At 35.3% G+C, this 15925-nt stretch overlaps 2 long non-coding RNA genes across 2 annotated transcripts in view; one reads left to right on the forward strand and one right to left on the reverse strand.

The window, feature by feature from the left end:
- LOC102154980 overlaps positions 1-15925 on the forward strand; it is a 385976-nt gene that overhangs the window by 210813 nt on the left and 159238 nt on the right. The gene's annotated exons all lie outside the window — the stretch shown is intronic.
- The window catches only part of LOC111093427, a 63839-nt gene that overhangs the window by 16920 nt on the left and 30994 nt on the right, over positions 1-15925 (reverse strand). The gene's annotated exons all lie outside the window — the stretch shown is intronic.

Consider the following 15925-nt stretch of genomic DNA (forward strand, 5'->3'; position numbering starts at 1 on the left):
CAAGGAAGAGAGTCTGCTAGTAAAATGCTATAATCTCTAGGAATATAATCACAGAAGTGACATTCCCTCAACAATGAGATACTTTATTTGTCAGAAAGAATTTGCTCAAGGAGAAGGGAGGGGAAGCTGTGAATACATTTGGTAGCTAGGTATACTGGGAGCTAGAAGCTACCTACCACCAGCATATGAATGTACCATTCAACAGTAGATAGACACTTAGCTAAATGCCAAGATTTGGACTATTAATTATGGAAAAAACAAGAGTTACTATGAACATTCAAAGTGTAAGTGTTCATGTGGGCACATTTCATTTGTCTTGAGTGAAATTACAGGGTCATATAGAAAGTGTATGTTTAACAAAATAAGAAACAGCCCCACAACCTTTCCAAAGTGATCCTACCATTTTACATTCCTCACAAGGTACAAGAATGTATCAGAGTTCCAGTTGTTCCAAACACTTGAAAGTGTCAACTTAATTCTAGCCATTCAGGTGGGATTATAATGGTACTCATTATGTTTTTTTTTTTCAGATTGTATTTATTCATTATGGTTTTAATATGCATTTCCCTAGTACATATTAGGTATGTTAAGCATCTTTTTATATACTAAGAGGCAGGCTATTTGTATATCTTTTTTTTTTGAAATATGTTTAAATGGATTGCTAATTTTTTTTATTTTTAAATTCCTTATTATTGAAGAATAATTTACATATAGTGTTATATTAGTTTCAGATATACAACATATTAATTCAACAACTCTATACAGTACTCAATGCTCACCATGATAAGTGTAGTCAATAGCAATGTTATAATATTATTGACTATATTCCTCATGCTGTATTTTTCATCTCCATGATTTATTTTATAACTGGAGATTTTTAGTTCTTAATCTTCTTTATCTGTTTCACTCATTCCCCCACCCACCACTCCTCTAGCAACTCATTTTTTTAATTTGGGTTGCTTTAATTATTGAATTGTAAGAATTTTTCATATATTCTGAATACAATTTCTATATCAGATATATTTATTGCAAATTATTTTTCTCAGTTTGTGGTTTGCATTTTCACTTATCAACTTAACTGAGGGCAACCTGGGTGGCTCAGCGGTTTAGCGCCACCTTCAGCCCAGGTTGTGATCCTGAAACCCGGGATCGAGTCCCATGTCAGGCTCCCTGCATGGAGCCTGCTTCTCGCTCTGCCTGTGTCTCTGCTTCTCTCTCTCTCTCTGTGTCTCTCATGCATAAATAAATAAAATCTTTAAAAAAAAAAACTGAAGAGTAGTTTCATATTTAATTGAAGTTTATTTTATCCCTTTTTACTGTTATGACTGATATGTTTTGAAGTATTTATGAAAATGTTTTTATAAAATATAAAAAATATATTTTTATCCCAGAAGCTTTATGATTTTAGCTTTCATTTTTCATATCTTGGATTTATTACAAGTTGATGTATTTTGCATATTTTGAGATAAGGGTTGGTAATTGTTTATTTGTAGATACTTTCAACCTTTCCAGGACCATTTGTTGAAAAAAATTTCCTTTCCCTATCGAATTATTTCATCTAAATTATTATGTCTAAAATGAAATGACCAATTTGCATGGTCTTCTTTTAAACCATTAATTTTGTTCCATTAATCTGTATGTGTATTTTTTCACAAATACCATTGTCTTGATTACGATAGATTTGTTGGAAACCTTGGAATCTATGTATTCCAATTTTGCTCTTTTATCAAGTTGTTTGGCTATTTTAGATCCTTTGCATTTCTCTCTAACTTTTCAAATTATGTTGTCAATTTTTCTCAAAAATAAGTCTTGCTGGAATTATGGATGGAGTTGTATGCAATCTATAGATAAGTTAGGAAGAACTAGTAACTTATTGAGTAAACTAATCTATGAACATGGTATCTATCACTTTCTATAATAGTCTTCTTTAATTTCTCAGCAATATTTTATAGTTTTCATTTCAGGTCCTACAGTTTATTTAATTCTAAGTATTTCATGGTTTTAGATGCAATTGTAAATACTTAAAACATTAATCCTCTTTTGTTCATTGCTAGCACATAAAAATACAATTGATTTTTATATTTACTTTGTTTTCACAATCTTATTAGTATCTATAATACTATACAAGTAAGTATTACTTGTTAATTCTAGTAGCCTTTTGTAGATTTCTTAGGAGCACTTACATACACCATCATGTCATTTGCTAAAACAGTTTTACTTCATACTTTCAGACTGTGTGTCTTCATTTCTTTGTTGTGTGTGGGTTTTTTTTTATTTTTATTTATTTATTCATGAAAGATAGAGAGAGAGGCAGAGACACAGGCAGGGGGAGAAGCAGGCTCCATGCAGGGAGCCCGACGTGGGACTCGATCCTGCGACTCCAGGATCACACCTGGGCTGAAGGCGGCGCTAAACCGGGAGCCACCCGGGCTGCCCTCTTGGTTGTGTTTTATTACAGTTCACAACAATGTTAGTTAAGAATGTTGAGTGTGGAGAGCTTTTCCTTGTTCCTAATGTTACGGGAAAAGCAATTTTTCACCCTTCATCGTGATGTCTATCAGCTGTCAAGTTTATATAGATACCTTTTTTAGATTGAGAATGTTCCCTCCGGATGCCTGGGTGAGTCAGTGGTTGAGCGCCTGCCTTGGGCCCAGGTCCCGATCCTGGAAGGCCCTGGGATCGAGGCCCATTTGGGGCTCCCTGCAGGGAGCCTGCTTCTCCCCTGTTTCAGCCTCTCTCTCTGTGTCTCTCATGAATAAACAAATAAAATCTTAAAAAGAGAGAGAGAGAGAGAGAGAATGTTCCCTTCTATTACTAGTGTCCTGATATAAACAGGTATTGAATTTTGTAAAATGCTTTTTCTGAATCTAGTGAGATGATCTAATGGTTCTCACCTTTATGCTGTTAATTTGATGAATTATAATTTGCTAGAAGATTTTGCATAAGATTGGAGTTATTTTTTCTTAAGTCTGTGACAGAATTCACCAGTGAAGCCATCTGATTCTGGAGATTTCTTTGTGGGATCATTTTAAATTCCAGTTTCTTTTTTCTTTTTTTAAGGACATATTCATTTATTTGACAGAGAGAGCAAGAGAGCACAAGCAGAAGAGCAGCAGAGGGAGAGAAAGAAGCAGGGTCCCCGCTAAGCAGGGAGCCAGACGTGGGGCTCAATCCCAGGGCCCTGGGAGGTGACCTGAGCTGAAGGCAGATGCTTAGGCAACTGAGCCACTCGGGTGCCTCCAATTCCAATCTCTTTAATGGATGTATGGCTATTCAGATTTTGTTTCTACTTCTTTTTCAGTCATTTGGGTAATTTGTAGCTTTTAAGGAATTTTTCATTTTATCCATTTTTTAAATGCCTGGGCTTAATGCCAGTCATTGTATTTACTTATTGTCCTTTCAAGGTCAATAGAACTTAAAACGATGTCTCCTTTTACATTCCTGATACTGTTGACATATATCTCCTCACTTTGTCTCAGTGTATTTTCCTTTGGGTTTGTTATGCATCTTATATAAAGTTTTTCTTAAATTTGGAAAATGTGTTCATTATAGCTTCAGATATGTGCTTTATTGCCACCTCTTTCCAGGCCGTCAATTGTACAGGATTTAGACTGCTAGTGTTGTCCAATAGATCACTGAGCTGCATTTCAATATTTCCATTATTGCCTTCCCCTCTGTGGAAGACAGCTGTTTTAATATCATTTCTTGTTGTGTCTCTATTGGCTAATTTTTCTCCTGGTTATGTGTCTCATTTTCCTAGTTTTTGCATGTCTAGTAATTTTTTAGTGAATGCTCTATGTGCACATTTTAAGTGGTGTGGCCAGCAACTGTTGTCCCCCTCTAAAGAGCAGTGGCCTAAGTTTTAGAAATCAGTTTAGTTCTTTGCCATTTATCTTGCTCTTTTTTGAGTTTATTTTTCTTTGGCTGTAAGTAGAGCAACTTTTACTTTAAGTATAATTTAGCTCCACTATTGAGATTTGAGAGATATTGATATCTCTCCTTAATTTTGAGAGTGATCAGCAAAGATTCTCCACATTGGCTGGCATGAACTCAGAGGATCCCCAACTATCCCAGTCAACTTTTACCTAGATCATGGTGTTTCGTCCTATATATATGTACACATCATATTATTTAGGTAAGTCTCTGGGGGAGCTTTATTAAGATTTCTAGTGTTCCTTTCTACATAGTTTCCTCTTTGGAACTTTATCTATGCCATCCTTCTTAGACCTTCTGAATTCTAATTTCTTTCTTCTCTACTTGGTTAGACAACCATGATCTGCTCAGAACCATCTTTCCTGCTTTATGTCCTAGAATGTAAGTCCAGGTAAGAATCTAGGGCAATCATAAACTTCACCTCATTTGTTTCTATTTTCTCAAGGATCACACTCTTGAGTTGGCTATTGTCCAATGTACAGAAGTAGTAGTTTAAACATTTTTAATTGTATTTTTACTCTATTTTTATTTAATGTCACCTTATCTGTGTCTCTCCTCCAGTTTTACTAAGTAAAATTGACATATAGCACTGTGCAACTTTAAGGTATAGAGCATAATGGTTTGACTTACATATACTGTCAAATGATTACCACAATAAGTTTAGTTAATGTCCATCACACCATGTAGATACAAAAAAGAATAAAAGAAAATTTCTTTCCCTGTGAAGAGAGCTCTTAGGATTTACTCTCTTGACACCTGTCACATATACCACACAGCAGTTTTAACTATAATCATCATGTTGTACATTATTATATCCTTAATGCTGGTTTATCTTATAACTAGAAGTTTGTACATTTGGAACATCTTCATTTCAACAATAGTTTAATGTACTTTAATACACTTTGTCCAGTTTTCTATTTGCTAAAGTCAGGAGAGAGAGAAGCAAATTCTTTTTATTTTATCAGAGAAGCAGAAGTCCTCTTCTTCCTCCTCCTTCTCCTATTCCTCTTCTTCCTTCTCCTCCTTTTCTCTTGGCAAACATGTTTTAGAAGTTCTTGGTATTTTCAGAACTTATTTTCCAGTGTTCGGTTATTATTTTAATGTGTCTTGATTTTGAGTCCTACTATGTCTATTTTTGTTGTGAGCATGGATTATTTACAGTGATAGTGGCTTCTTGATTCCCAGATTATACCAAAATGGTGAGGTATTGAACAATATTTTAACAAAATTTATCTTTAACTGCTTATGGTATAAAACAGGATATTTTACAACACCTGTATTTCTGTCCAACAGACATAACTCCTTCAATACAGGTCTTGCATAGTTCATTTTCCTAAAATATAATAATGGTTCAGATTTTGCTATATGTCATCTGCTCGGGGAAAAACACTAATATTAGTTTCCTAAGGCTGCCATAATAAATAAATTTCATGTCTTAAAACAACAGAACTTTATCCTCTCACAATTCTAGACACCCAAAGTCCCAAATCAAGTTGTCAGCAAAGCTACATTTACTCTAAAAGGCTCTAAAGGGAGAATCTTTCTTTGCTTCTTTAAACATTTGGTGGATCCTGAAGTTACTTAATTATATCTGCAAAGTTCCTTATTCCAAGTAAGGTCATATTTTAAGGTTCAGAGTAGATATATCTTTTGGAGGCCACAATGTAACCCATTATAATACTTAATGAAGAGTGTCATTTAGTACCGAACCTTTGAATTTCATGTTATAAGCTGATTAGAAAATGTGAGTGGGAAATCCAACTTTCCAGGAAATAACTATGATATCATGAAATAAAACTTATCTTTCTCTCTCTTTCCCCAACCCCTTTTATTAGATACTTGTGCACAGGTTTATACCATCTGCTGTAATAGTCACAAAGAATGATGTAATACTCTCCTTTCATATCGTTACTGATAAATCATGAATACACAAAAAGCTAGAACTCTGTTCAAGAGAACAAGTTAACAGATGTCCAAAGGTGGTAAGTGAGTGGTTGTAAAATGGGTGGGTAAGTAAATTTAGAGAATAGAGATCTGAAGTCTGGGTTCAATTGGAAAGTTTAATAAATAAGGGGGAGCTTAAGAAGGGCCTTGAAATATGAGGGACCAAATGGAGGACACTTCAGAAGGGAAAAAAGAGATAGACCAGAATGAATAAAGGCCCAGAGGTAGACACGGAAGTGGTGCTCAGGAACAAAAGGTGAATAATTGCATAAATAAGGTAGTGAACTATGAATTAAACCTAGGACAGGAGTTTACCTTTATGATATTATGATTTATAATAAATACATATTTGGTCTTCCTCCCCATTGCTGGGGAAGGAACTGCTGCTCAGAACTCCTAAAACCTTTGAAATTTCCGAAAGATGAGAGTATAAAAGTGTCTTTCACTCTGTTAATGTTGGCTTTTGGAAAACACCTAAGGGTGGGAGGGGAGAGGGGCTGGAGGTTGAATGGCCAATGGCCAATGATATATGCAATCATATCCATATAATGAAACTTTCATAACATCCAAGAGCACAAGGTATGGATAATTTCCAAGTTAATGAATACGTGGAAATTTGGAGGAGAGTGGTACCCTGGAGAAAACGTGGAAGTTCTGCACACTTTCCCCATACTTGCCCTAGGCATCTTTTCCAGATGGCTGTTCCTGAATCATATCCTTTTATAATGAACTAGTCATCTAGTAAGTAAAATGTTTCTCAGACTTTTATGAACTGCTCTAGCAAATTATCCAAACTCAAAGAGAGGGTTGTTAACCCCCAATCTATAGCTAGTCGACCAGGAGCACAGCTAGCAACCTCGGACTTGTGACTGGCCCTTGAAGTGGTGAGGAGGCTTGCAGGAATCTGATGCTATCTCTGGGCAGAAAATGTCAGAATTGAGCTGAGCTGTAGGACACCCAACTGATGACAGAGAATACTTGGTAGTATGTGGAAAAACCTCCACACACTGGGATTGGGTGCAGAATTATAACCTTTATCCTATAGGAAATGAAAATCTTATTTTTGGAGCATAGGATGGGAATGAGCTTATCTATTCTAGCTTTTCTCCTGCTTCTACCTCCTCCTCCTCCTCCTCCTCCCCCTCCTCCTCCCCCTCCCCCTCCCCCTCCTCCTCCTCCTCCTCCAAAGGTGTTCCAAATTAGGCTTTCCAGTGCTCTACTCTGAGCATTCAAAACCTCTCCCCAATCTTTTGCATTTCTTCAGCACCTCCCTAAATCTCGTAATCTTCTCTCCTCTCTCCTCTAAATCATTTTCAAAAAATTATCATATTGATTCTACTGTCAGATGTGCATGTTTGCAATGGGCCATACACAGAAGTAGTGTCATCACCCACTAGGCATTTTCTTTTACCTCAAACCCAGAGCCTATTTAGATATTGATTATATATTCCTTGGGTTAATAGGTAGAGTTTCTATATTTTCTATAGATCCAACCACACTATAATGAAATGCAAAGCAGATTTAAGTTTATATTTAGCAGGGATCTGTTCAAAATGTGAGAATGAATGGTTATTTCCTGTAGACAGGCTAGAGTGGAGCAGGGACACCTGATGGAGGGAGCAGCAGTTTAAACATGCTGTTAGGGAACTCCTGGGTGGCTCAGCGGTTGAGTGTCTGCCTTTGACTCAGGTGTGATCCCAGGGGCTGAGCTCAAGTCCTACATCAGGCTCCCTGCAGAAAGCCTACTTCCCCCTCTGCCTGTGTCTCTGCCTCTCTCTCTCTGTCTCTCGTGAATAAATCAATAAAATCTTAAAAAATAATTAAAACATGCTGTTTGGTCATATAAATATTCTCTGTGCTCCAGCACTAGAATATTACTCTCATCTGTTCATTCTCTTATAAGAAAAATATACACATGAAAAAACATTGCATGCAAAGCTGCCTTTAACACTGTATCTACTCTTAATATTTCCAACTTAGTCTTTTCTGGAAATGAAAAAAAAAGAGTGAGGATTAAAAGCCTCTCACAGGGGTATGTGGATGGCTCAGTCGGTTAAGCGTCTGCCTTTGGCTCAGGTCATGATCCCAGGGTCCTGGGATTAAGTCCCATGTCAGGATCCCTGCTCAGTGGGGAGTCTGCTTCTTCCTCCCCCTCTCTCTCTGCCACTCCCCCTGCTTGCTCTCTCACTCTCTCTATCAAATAAATAAATAAATAAAATCTTTAATTTTTTTTAAAATAAAAATTGTCACAATATCTTCACAATGGTTATTTTTATTACACTGGAAAGAGCTTTATGGCATAATCTGTGATGTAAACTGGGATTGGTTATGTATTTCCACTTCCCTTACCAAGTTTGTTCCTCCACACATCACATGACCACAAATAATCCAGTATCATATACGTACTTTGTTTCCCAAGCCTTACACATTTTAAAGGAGCACTTTAAAAAGTCCCATCTTATAGAACATAGTACACACCTCAGGCAATGTATCACAGCTCTAACTGGTTGCAACAGGAAAGCCATCCCAGAGTCATGATTATTAGAAAAAAGAAGCAAACAAAATACAAATTATGTAGACTTGCTAGACAAACTTCCAGAAGTGTCTCTTCTCTTTTTAAACAACAAAAGCAAAGCAATGCAGAAAAGAGTAACTACAGATTCTGGAGAAGGAAGAAGAATGGTTTAGCTACTCTTTCCTATGCCTAGGTTATCTGCTCCTACCTTCACCCAGTCTTAACTAGAAGGTAAATGGATACATCCAGTAACAATGAACTGGCTCTCAGGTGGCCTCGGTCTCCCACTATGCTTTCTCCCACAAATGACAGGAAAGAACCCAACAGTATGAGGAAGAAAACCTACCACAGAAGGTAAAAGGTATTAAATTTGCTGAGCCTATGGAAAGAAAAAATAAGCTCAGGTGTAAAAATTGTCTTTGAATGTGAAGTGGCAAGCTGCTTATTCCCATGAGGATGAGGACTGGTGTCTAAATTAATCCTGCCCCTGGCATGAATTGGAGAGAATCAGATAATTTTACAAATGTGGCTATTGCTGTCATGGCTAAACTGTTGCGATATACATGACAAAGAGTTTAGGTTGGGCAGTTTAAATAACTTGCAGATTTTAGGATTTAAAATAGGAGTTGTCAATTTGTTTCTGTAAAAGAGATGCAATAAATATTTTAGGTTTTGCAAGGCATACTTTGTCATAACTCCCAAAATCTGCAGCTGGAGCAGGGAGGCAGCAGTAGACCATATTCAAAATAGCGGGTGTGGCCGGGTTCCTGTATGCCACATGTTGCCAACTCCTGCTCTAAAGTATTTAACATCAATTCCCAGAGCTGAGTCCCAGAGCTGAGCCAAAGCACGGCTCTGGGTAGTGGGAATGAAAGTGGTTGGTGCTGAGGTTTATTGTCAAGGGAAAGACCAAACTCCAAGTCCCATAGCTTCTGCTAATAAATATCACTAAGGAGGAAGCTTGTTGGCAACACAAAGGAAGCCTTGATACCAATTCCATGAGCCTCCTTCCAACCGGATGGCTTCCCTCTTTCTCCACTGGATAGCGGTGTTGCAACTAGTATGGCTAGTATGGAAGCTACAGTTTTCACCTAGTAAAGGAAATGAGTTAGGTGCCCTTCCTGCATGTTGGGAATGGAATATATTGCTCCTTACATCCAAATCAATTAAGATATTCCAACAATTTAAATAAAATTGAAGTCTGATGATTATACTAAACCCATGGTTATTAAAGAGAGGTGATTGAACTATGTCTGGAGATGCTTTTGGTTGCCATAATTGGAGAGTGGCTGCTACTGGCATCTTGTATCTGGAGGTTAGGCATGCTGCTGAACATCCTATGATTCTAGGACAGGCCCCACCACAAAGGATTATCCAGACCAAAATGTCAATAGTGCCAAGGTGGAGAAACCCTGTGCTAAATGCTTTCATAAACTCTTCCTTTAGTGAACATAATTACAACAAAAAATACATTTTCATGGGGAATATGAAGAGACATCATATTTCAGGGGGAATATGAAGAGACATCACAATATAAATAAATGCTCACAGTAAGAGACATCCAAGAAGTTTGCAGAAGGAACTTGAATAAAAATATTTTGCTCTTTCAAATTAACACAAGAAATACAAGAACTTCTGATGTTTTTAGGAAAAAATGCAGTATCCTTCAGAATATTATTTGAAACAATCTCGCTTTGAATTCAAGGTGTTTTATGGTTTAATTTTCTAAGCCTGACTCTGACTGTAAAATACAGATATATTTAGGTTTTCTAATGTGTGCATGATATAGTGTGGACTTAGACTGAACAATAATTTACCTCGTTGATGCTGAGGATTGGAACTTTGGAACTTTTAAAGAGAGAAGGCTTAAGGTACATGATAAACTAGAAAAAGTAATGCTTTTGTACAGTTAAGGTACAAAGAGATTAGCAGGGCCTCAGAACTGCCTAGGAACTGTATGCTTTTCTGTCAGAAAGAGGAGCTAAGATATAGTTGAGGCTGGCTGACAGAATCAGGTCAAAGTGTTCTACTTCGTTTTGATGGGTTCTTAATATGGAGTTCCTTGGATGGAGCTAAATCTATATAATTCCGAATCTGAGGAAAGAAAAAAACATGCATATACATGGAGTTTCCTCCAGTAGCTAAGTTTGGTTATGTGTTGATGTTACCCCAAAATGTTCAGAAGGTATGGAAACTTATCAAAACATCCAAATTACTCAATGACTACTGAGTTAGGAAATAGGAACAAATCAACAAATTCTTCCCAGATGAAAATAAAATCAACCAAACTGGTTATTTGCATCCTTGAAAACAAAATTTCCACTACTAGATAATTAATTTTTGTTTAACTTTTTACTTTAGAATAGTTTAAGCTTTACAAAAACTTGGAAAGATAATATAGAAAGTTCCAGTACATGCCATGCCCAGTCTTCTCTATTCATGTCTTATATTACATTATTAATATTTAACTCTAGCATAATACAGTATCACAAGTTACAAGCCAATATTAATACATTTATTAACTAAAGTCCATACTTTACACAGACTTGCTTATTTTTTTCCAAATGTCTTTTTCTATTGCAGGATCCCATGTAGGACACCATATTATATTTAGTCATTATATCTTCTTAGGTTATAACAGTTTCTCAGACATTCCTTGTTTTTGATACTTTTGAGAAGCTCTGGGCATGCGTTTTGTAGAATTGGGAATTTTCTGATGCTTTTATCATCGTTAGACTGGGGTTATAAGTTTGGGGAGAAGACCACAGAGATAAGAAGTTAAACTTCACAAATCATACCTAGATTACATTCTACCAACATGACATATCATTCTTAATATTAATCTTGACCACTAAGCTAATGTACTGTGCGTCTTTCAATTTTAAAGGAATTAAATGTATGTATTGAAACTGTATACACTAAATGATATGTGTTACATAAAATAGTGTGAGAGAATGTTCAGGTAACTTTTTTTTTTTTTTTTGCTTCGTTCTTTGTTGAGATCATTATGTTTTCTTGAAAAGTACTTAGTCAAATATTTCTTTCACTGAAATCATAACTATTTACTACTGTGTAACAATCCTAGACTAACTTAGATTAAAGCCTTATTTGTCACAATGTTTGACTAACTTCTGTGAGATAACATTGAGAGATAAATTCTTTTCTAAGATGAAATAAAAGCACTACTAGTATGATAACGATTATTTTTAATAAGAACATTTTATACTTTCCATGTGATTTTCACAAGCATTATCTCTCTTGAATGTCATAATAACCCCAGAAGTTAGTGAATATTATTTCTTTAGTCCTAGCAATTACTTTTTTGAAATTTGTGCCCAATATGACAAGTATTTGCATGTTACATGCATCTTCGAATGTGTTTTGTGAATACAAAGACATATTAATAGCTAAGGAAAAGTAGAGCCCTTCTTTCCTGAAAAATTTACATTTGTACTTTGTGTATGTGTATGACACATATTTGTGTAAGAGAGGATATTCAGTGGTTTCCATTATAGAGAAAACATTGGGTTTTCTTATTTGTTAGCAGATAGCAAGATTTCACATCTCACTAAAATTAAGTTTCAAGTCTAGTGTGTCAATAAATCAAGTAATTTCACAGGTAAATCAAATAATGGAGGCATCTCTAAGCTATTAGCTGAAAGAGAGAAAATATTGCTATAGAGATCATTCCGAAATTTTGATGATTTGATTCTGAAATGTTTTTAAAACTATAATGTAGCTAAGTTACTCTTTGTAGGACTAGAAAGATATATTAAGAAATCAACTATTTTCAAAAATTTTCTCAAAGTGGGATCTGCTGCCTCTATCATTTGGGTATTTCTGCTTAAGTTTGACTACTTTTCAAAAGCTAAGATAATATTTGCTGATCAAAGGATTTATCAAAACAATTTTTATATGGAAAAGATCAGGTCTTGTCTTAGGACAGTTTATATTAATAATTAAGCCTTAGTTGTTAAATGTTTATGCTAATAAAAATAATCATCTTGCAAGATAATGGACGAGACGAGTAAAGAAAACTCTCCCTATATAGAGCACTTAAATATGTTGATAATATTTTTTAAAAGATTTTCAAAAGAACTACTTACCTGGTATGAATTAAAGGGAACAATCTGAGGCCATAAATAAGGAAAAAAATACAGTAACACAATGCCAAGAAATTTATAAAATTGATCATAAATCAATTTATAAAATTGATTTATAAAGGCATCTGGTGGTCCCTGGCGGTCTAGAATCTAGATTTTAGTGGGACATTGAATGCAAAGGACCAGAGACAAAATCTGGGCCTCAATCAGTGTGTGGGTAGTCAGGCCAGAGATGCCTGCCAATGTGAGACACAGGAAGAACACTATTTTGAATGAATACACACACACACACACACACACACACACACACGCAGAAGCTTATCTAGTGTATCTTCTTGGAATTGGTTTTGCATTGAGTAGGAGAAAATTAAACACTCACCTAAGAATGCATGACCACAAACTTGCCCTCAAGTACATATGGGTAACTTGAAAAACCACCTTTGAAAATTTTATTGAACATTGTCCTGGATTATACCTATAATTACCTGGCTGAAGCTAGAGCAAATCCTTAAAAAACTCTAAATACAATCCATAAAGAATTCACACAAAGTTCTAAGACATGGGACTTTATATATCTTTTAAATTACTAAACATATAAGGAATAAGTTATGAACAAAAGTTACTCGAAAAAGAATACACTGCATATTGAGACCCAAAAATATGGTAGCTGTTGATATTTTCAAGTGCAGAATATAAGGCCAGGGCTGGTACAGGAATATTAGTAAATCAGAGACAAAAGTGGTAGAAAGGACTCTACTTTTATTGCAGACTCCTCTGTCATCCAAAATAATCCACAGTAAGCATATTAAAAAAATCAGTAGAAAACTCGTAGAAATCAACAAATCCACAGGCAGACACATTACCATAGGCTAGAGATACGAAATCTGGAGAAATAGAAAATAAGATTAAACATTTTAGGATTAGGATTATTGATTATAAAATGTAAACTCAATATATTAAAGCCTTTTAGTATATTAAGGCTTTTTTTTAACGATTTTATTCATTCATTCATGAACACACACACACAAGAGAGAGAGAGAGACAGAGACAGAGAGACAGAGACACAGGCAAAGGGAGAAGCAGGCTCCATACAGGGGGCCCGACGTGGGACTCGATCCCGGGACTCCAGGATCACACCCTGGGCCAAAGGCAGGAGCTAAACCACTCAGCCATCCAGGGATCCCCTATTAAAGCTTTTTAATATATTAAAGATGTTAAGCAGAGATTAGATATCTAGAATAAAGAATTAGTATATTTGTCAAAGAACTGTTAGAACTCTTAGAACTGACAAAATAATTGAAATTTAAAAATTTAATAGTTATTATCTACTATGTGCCTGGCACAATTTTTCATACTGGGGATATATCTTTACAAAAAAGAGTCAAAACCCCTGCCTTCATAGAGCTTTATTTTCTGGTTTGTAGAGACAGTAAAATAACTAAATAACTAAATTTCAGATGACTGAAATTCATTCATGTTGAAAATGCATTTGTGCATTTTCTTTGCTGTTTAGTATTCCATTGTATGAATATAGCACACTTTATCCATTCTCATCTTGGTGAATAACTGAGGTGTTTTAATATTCTACTGTTCCCTATCTTTTGATGCATCTATATATACTCATTTTTGTTGGGTACAAATTTAGTATATAAATGCATTTAATTTGAATAGACAATGTCAGTTTTCTAAAATGGTTGTATCCATTTAAATTCACAATCTATTAGGGTCAAGTCCATCCTCATCCTTGTCAACATTTATTATTATCGGTATTTACATTTTAGATTTTCTTTTACAGTTTACTAGAATTGCTTGGTTAAAGACATTTGGGCATGGAATTTTCTTTATGGAAATATTTGTAACTATAGATGAAATTTTTTAATAAACTATTCAACTATTCAGGTTTTTAATTCTCTGTGTGACCATTGACTACTGCTGTAGTTTTAGGTATTTGTCTTGTTTCATTTAAAATAATCAAATTTATTGATATAAACTTGTCTCAAATACATCTTTACTGTCCTTTAAATCTCTTGGATCTAGGATTTTCCCTTTTTCATTCCTAATATTGATAATCTGTGCTTTCTGTTTTTATTTCTGCTCCATCTTACAAGAAGATTGCCAGTTTTGTCTTGCCAGTAAACAAACAAATTTCTAGTTTTTTTGACCCTCTATATTGTAGTTTGTGTCTCCACCTCATCCCCAACAACCCCTCCTCCCCCAATTTCACTTGCTTTATTGTGGTATTCACTTCATTGAGGTGGTCTGGAGCCAAATCTGCAGTATCTCTGCGGTATGCCTATAGTTATCTTTGGAGGATAAGTGATTGGAAGGGCATGAGTGGAAGCTTATGAGGGTTTGTGATGTTCTATTTCTTGGCCTGAGTCACTGTTCCATGGATGCTTTCATTTTTTTACTTAGTTGTATATTTAACTTTTTTTTTCAGTTTTTATTGCTTATTTTTAAAAGACAATTTAGGAAAGTGATGTTTCTTCTATAGAACTTTGTACACATGCAATATAATTCAGTGCAATATTGTTTTTCCTGAATATCTTGCCTTGCCTCTTGGCTACATTTTTAAAAACCCTTGTCATAATTGCACCTGGAGTACTTAAATTCTTCCTTTACAAAACCCTTGAAATGGCACGACACAAGATCTTTCTTTCTCAACATGTTGCTATTTTTATGTTTATAGGCAGTAAAATTTATATTTCTAACTATAGTTTCCTGTGACTAGGAGCTTATCATTATGTACTGTTTAATTTCTACTTTGTGTTGAGCTCATTCATTTTAAAGGATTAGCTTCACTTTGGAGGATTAAATCTGGCCAAGGTTTGTTTAACTGTGTAAGATGAGGCTATGAAAGGCACATGCTAAAAAAATAGATGCTGCTCCTGTTCCTTCTGCTCATGTTGATGGTAATAAAGAAGAAGGTCAGGGTACATGCAGTGAGAGGATATAGAAAGTCTTCCAAGGGCGTGCCCAAGGAATGCTAGAGTCTCTGGTTGGCCCTAATCATTGATCTTTCATTTTGTTGAGTGAAAACTGCAAGCCAAGTATGTTCAAATGTTAGGAACACATAAAAGGAGAATATTTAGAAAAGGAAGAGACAGAGTGAAGTGGTTTGCAGAGAAAATTATGGAAGAAATATATTTTTTAAATTGTAATGGAATTCTACTATATGGCATATGGTTAAAAACCTTCTATCATATCTTCACACAAAATGTTCAGTAAAATATTCATTTTTACTATTGGCATTTTTCCCCAGCATGATGATGCCTGTTTCAAAGTCAGGAGGTTGACAATAAAATATGTCTGTTGAGAAGCCCTTAGTATCTTGGTTACAACTAGAAAAAAACAGTACAGAAATATTTCTTTAAAATGCATCAGAGGAGCATGGCTTGATTTTAAATCTTCAGTCAATTGCTCAGAAACT

Source organism: Canis lupus, chromosome 31, assembly GCF_011100685.1.
Source record: "Canis lupus familiaris isolate Mischka breed German Shepherd chromosome 31, alternate assembly UU_Cfam_GSD_1.0, whole genome shotgun sequence".
Taxonomy (NCBI): Eukaryota; Metazoa; Chordata; class Mammalia; order Carnivora; family Canidae; genus Canis; species Canis lupus.